Genomic DNA, 5,989 nt, shown 5'->3' on the forward strand with positions numbered 1-5,989 from the left:
GATATGTCCTGATGGAAGAAATGTATGTAATAAATGTTTGGTAAGGGTTAAGTTTATGGTTAGGTAAAGATTAAGGTTAAGGTAAGATGTAGTTATTGTTAGCAGTTAAAGTAAGAACACGTTCTCCTAGCCGGTCAGCAATGGAAGCTCCGCCCTCTTCCTGGTTGTAAAGCATGGTGCCTCAACCAATCACATCACTTTCTTCCAGCACCTCATGAAAATTGTGTCCTGTACATGGAAGAAAAAAAAAATTATTGTCACAAATTTGTAATAAGCAAATCGTATCTATTTCACAAAAACCTGTGATACTGTGCTATAAATATTTAATGTAGCTGGGATAAATGCTGAAAGAACTTGACCCACAGTCCTGGCCTTGCAACAATTAGGAGGCTTTTAACCGCCAGCAACCTCCAGACTCAAAACAAATTTAGCCTCAGAATGTACAATAAATGGAAATATGAGATGGGACGCAGATCTGGTGGGTAGAATGCACAATGTTTATGAAAAGCCATATTCTTAAATATCCATAACTAGCCTCCACATTTTAACATTATATCATCCTATCAAAAGTAGGAGTCCTACTGTTGGGTTCCAGTGATTCCATTTGACATAATATGCCTGGGTACCTTGGCAATAAGGACACAACATTGCAGCATATTGGCAGGCTCATTTGCTTTTCATAGCAAGCGTTGTGTCCAAAAAAACCACCCCCTGGGAGTAACACGTGTACAGGGACCGCGGGCGCGCCGGCCCCAGCAGCAGGTGGGCCATTGCTGCCTAATGAACACGGCAATCTGTTACTATTGCGGCGGTGCTTTTCACCAGACAATTAGGCGACTAAGCGTGTCATTATTCCGGGCCAACAAGAAGAGGCTCTCCTCTAATTTCATCTTTTCATTCCTGTTTACTCACCCACACTCCCCTCATTAATGAGAGATTTTCCAGTCTATGCTAATTGGTTTCAATAACATTCATTTTAGTTGAAAGGGAACGATTCTGTTAATTGAGGAGCGGAGGGGGGGGGAGAAAAAAAGGCTTCTTTTCATTTTCGAGTGCGTCCGCGAGACGACGCTTTTGAAAAAGCGCTCAACAGGTTCGCGGCTAATGAAATTAAGTGACGCCGGCCGTAGCAAAAAGGAAAGCCCCAAATTAAAAGTAATTTATTTTCATTGAGGCATGTGGCACTGTTCGAGCACAATTAATGCTTGGCGCACAGATATGGATAGAGGGATGGAAGAAAGAAAGAAAGAAAAAAAGAAAGGGAAAGGCACCTCGGTGGTTTGGTTGGTGGATGGCTTCAGGGACAACGCACATTCACTCCTCATCCACAAAGCAGCGGGGTTGTCAATCAGATGCGGTCAGTTGGCTGCTCAACGAGACGTTCCTTTTTTGTCATTTCAGTGAGGGAAGGATGCGTCGTCAAATGGCCTGCCTGAATGACGCGAAGTAGGATGAGGGTGCTAAACTCGTCATCCCCATCCATGGGCTAGCTGTGAAGGCATCTAGAGACCCCTTGGTGAGCATGCAGTGTCCCAAATGTCTGTGGTATATATAGTGCATAAGGCTCCGGGCAAAACAAGGGAGCTATTGACTGAATGGGGTGCAATTTGGGATGTAGACACTGTCTGCAGTAGAAAACTCAGGTGGACAATCATGAATCAACCTGTCTTGTCAACATCCCCCACATATCACTGGAGGTGAGGGAGGGTTAACACAATAATGTGAGTCATCTATAGGCATTACCTCAGAGTAACCTGCCCATCAGCTATGCTGGCTAGATATACTTTCCTGTTTTTTTGTTGTTGCCAGTGATAGGCCACCGCCGCCCATATGTAAAGTCTGACTCATACCCACTCTATGAAGACCAGTGATTCTGCAGCCAGTAGAAGATCAGTTGACTTCATTTACATAGCATTTGCATTATGTCAGGACATGAGCTACAAATAGGTATGCGTGTGTGTCGTAATTAAAACCAACCACGCTTTTCAAAAACACAGGCTTGCATCATAATTGAGTCACTGATTGCTTGAATAAAGGAGTGGAGGAAAGATGCCTGTTTTTCGATATGTTCTGAGATGTTTTGTAATTGTTACTCAATCTCTATAAGCCCATCACAGATGTTTAAATAGCTAGGTAACCCTTATTATTTTGTCCATTTCTGCACTTGGCCTCATTTGTACCTTTTTTGTGAAAGAAAATCTCTGTCCCTAAGACCACAGATTATCAGCAAAACATAGATTATGATAATAAGTCATGCTCACCATCCTCGTTCGGACTCGAGCCGATGACGGGCGGCCCCTCCGAAACACTGTTATGTGAAGGTTGTCACAGGCAGGAGACGGCAGCTGACGAAGTTCAGTCAGACCCTTTTTTGTTAACCAAGGTACCTCTCTTTTACTCCCTCTGTCTCACCCTTTTGTCATCTGTCTCCCACCTCTCTCTCTCTCCCTCTGTCTCTCTGCGCTCTCGCTCGGTAGTGCAAGCAAGCCAAGAGAGCAAAAGCCACCCATCCATCTGGAATTCTGAATTTTTTTTTTTGCCAGAAAACGGAGAAGGCCCTGTCATTAGTGCATACATGCCAATTAATGTCCGTCTCTCCGTGTGAAGCAGTGCACCCGCTAATTGATGCACAGCGAAATGTATTCCTGAACGCCGGGATATAAGAGCACCTGAGGTTGCCAAGGTTACCAAATTGAATCCTCCCTCAGACATCCCTAATCTGCATAATTCCATCATATCATTCAGTGCATTTCAAAGTGAGTTTGATGAATGGCACCTTCAGAAGATAATATTTCTGCTTGGATGTAATAAATCTTCTGGAAAGTGTTTGGAATATGATACACCGGTGGCACGAGGAAGACACCCACCGACGTTTCCCTCCTCTCACTGTCCTCTGGCACTGTGACTGAATGAGGTTACGACAACAGGAAGTGCCTGCCCCCCCCCCCTCCTTCTCCAGTTGGAACAATTTAGCCATTTCCTGTCTAAAAGATGGTCCTATTATTCATTAGCGGCTTCCCCAAGTAACATGGCTCACCGTAACACATGAACAAATGTACCTGTACAGTCAGTGGATATACTTGTCGAGGGTCTATTGTTCACACAGTTAAGAAAGACGGGAGTCAGTTTGATCGAAGCAAAGCCTTGGGGTGTGTATGAGAGAGTGTAGGTTGTGAGGGCTTGGGTCTGCTGAGACCTGCCTGGCCCAGACACCTACCTGTCGTATTGATTGCCATTCTCACATCCATCCTGGCCTGCGCCAGCTGCCGAACCTCAAGACAGGAAGGCCTGGAGTGTCGTTATGCATAGTAAATCCCTATTTATAAAATAGCTCTAGGGTCACGACACTACGTCCCCCAAAGCTCTGGTGACCCTGGATGCTCTGCCGTGCTCGGTGTGGATTAATCCCGTGGCTCTGTGGGTCTCTGTCTGCTGTGGTGCTCTTCACTTATTCATAGTCATTATGTTTTTATGGAAAAAAAACAGCACCCTCAATGTTGTGGTGTTCAATTCATGTTTAAGGCCTCGCCTTGTTGTAGCAACTCCCAGTGGGCTCAGGAGAGTTGAAAATCAGGACGCGTGTCCTCCGAAGCACAACCCAATCGTCCCTTCTCTGACTCGAACAGCAGTTGGCCAATTTGCACTGCCCTTTATGGGCTCCCACACATAATTGATGTGCTTGTTTGCTGTAAACCAGCACCTGTATTTACTATTTGTTCATCCTTGTTATTGTGGTAAAGTACCAGGATGTTGTTAAGGGAAATAAAGAGAGATGTTGATGGGACGGTTGTAGCTTTTCTATCCACAGAGGTAAAAATCCATCATGTATAGACTCTTTATTTTGTGCTTTGGATTTCATTAGAGGATAAGTGTTATTATTAGAGGATAAGTCAAAAAGTGTGTGTTTTTTCTCCCAGGGAAAGGCTTGACTAATCACATTTGTTTACTAATTAGTTTCCCCCCATTATTAATGTTTTTAATAAGCTCAGAGTGAGGTGTGGTTGACAGTAATGAATGGCTGATTTTAGCAGGTGGTTATTGCTGCTCTGCGGCACCCAAATAAATGTGATCATTACTGACACACACACACAGTATTTTCCAAGTCAGTCTTGAGATATAACTAGACTCAACACTAGCTTAAGTTTGTGTTGAAATGTTGACTTAAAAAGCCAGTGTTTTGTCATCTCATCTCACCTCTGAATCAGGCCGATTAAAACGGAGTATTGACTTACTGAACGGTTGAGTTGAGCACACGACTGATGGCTTTTTGTCAGTTTGTCGTATACATCCATCTGTCAGGATTTAAATCCCCTCACTAATACAGAGGCTTTAACCAGTAGAGTTTTCACTCTGAAAGTGTAATACAAGTTAAAGTCATGTTCACACACGAGTGCACAAGAATACACCCACACACACACACACACACACACACACAGGCGCAGACGCATGCACATGCACCTAAACGTGCACACACCCATAGGCAGTCTCTGGCACACATTAGGTCAGCCACGAAGCCATAGGAGTCGGTTCTGCGCCGGCTTCAGGTTTGATGTGAGCTCGCAGCTGAAGTTCAGGCCCTCTTTTTGTAATCATTATGTATATATATTCCTGCTACGGGCCTTCCTAATTTGGGCACGGCTCCCTCTCTTTGTGTTTGAGATAAAGGGAAGCTTCCGATCATTTCTCGGTGAGAGATAGCGAGGCCCTCCAAGCGAGACAGGAAATTACAGAGTAAGTGCCTTTCTGGGTGATAGTGAAATTAAGGGAGGACTGTATCGCTGCTCTAATTAAATGCCAGGTTGCAGCGCCACGCTATCAGGAATCTCACTGGCTATCCCACTGACAGAGGCCTCAGTGCACACACACACACACACACATGCACACGCACAAACATGCACACACACACACACACACACTCTATGTTCTCTTTTCCTCTCCCACTTTCTGTCATACGCACACATGCAAACCATTTCAATTCCATTTACATTTTTACTCATTTAGCAGAAGCTCCTATCCAACATGACTTACAGTTGTGAGTGTATAAAAACATGTTCTCACTTTATTACCAAATGTCCTACAGTATGTATGTATTTACAGCCTTAAAATATTTAGCCTTCAACAAACCCAGACACACGCAATCCTTTGGCACATAAGAACCAACACGGTGCCAAGGTTAAATCATTGTTATGACCTCTGACCCCAAGCTTGTGCCACTGAATAACACAACAACGCCTTGCTCTGTTTCCTCTTAATATGGACCTAAAACAAACATGGAAAGTGGACATAGAAATGTTTAGTCTTTATTTCAAGACAAACGAACAATAGTAATTTTGCCGCTAATTGCATATAGTTTCCAAAGGGGAAATAGAAAGTAGAGAGGAAATTAGCAGATGAGAAATAGGCGAAGTCAGACCCGAGCTTTTAATCATGTCGTTGCTTACTGCTTAATTTATTATTATTTTGTGACAGCCGTTCCCTCGGCCTACAAAATGCCTCGCTGTCTCTAATGACAGCACATGTCGTGGCAATCTCTCAATCAGATCATCAGGCACATTATGAAGTTAATTTTAAATGATTGACAGTCTTTTATATGCATGTCGCTAATCTTCTGTAATTTTATATTTTCCTTTTTTGAGGAAATGGAGGATGAGGAATAGAATGCCAGACGCTGAAGCAGAGTGGAAGGACAGAACATTGAAAAGAAAAGGGAAGGCACTAGAGTAGAATATTATACCTTTAGTATCTGTATCTGTTGATCATGTATTAAATCTGATATATTTTTATAAATTCAGTGGTATTTGTTAATTTACACTAAATTGTATGCTAAATTAGCCTCATTTTGGTTTTAGCTATGGATATAATTTTAAACAAACATTGTGTATGAAAATGCAAACTTGTAGTAGTGTATTTAAAGATATGATGTTTGTAATTTGCCATTTAAGTTTTCTGACTTGATTTGCACTAAATATGTATCAACTCTTACATACAT

General features: G+C 42.8%; 1 long non-coding RNA gene across 1 annotated transcript; it reads left to right on the plus strand.

Moving 5' to 3' along the window:
- The first annotated feature begins 876 nt into the window (after positions 1-876).
- Positions 877-5,740, plus strand: LOC105011440. Its single transcript, XR_828081.2, has 3 exons — positions 877-1,155; positions 1,402-1,516; positions 5,637-5,740. It is a non-coding gene; the product is annotated as an uncharacterized LOC105011440 (long non-coding RNA).
- Positions 5,741-5,989: the final 249 nt, after the last annotated feature.

The sequence above is a fragment of the Esox lucius genome, chromosome 1 (assembly GCF_011004845.1).
Source record: "Esox lucius isolate fEsoLuc1 chromosome 1, fEsoLuc1.pri, whole genome shotgun sequence".
In the NCBI taxonomy this organism is placed as follows: Eukaryota; Metazoa; Chordata; class Actinopteri; order Esociformes; family Esocidae; genus Esox; species Esox lucius.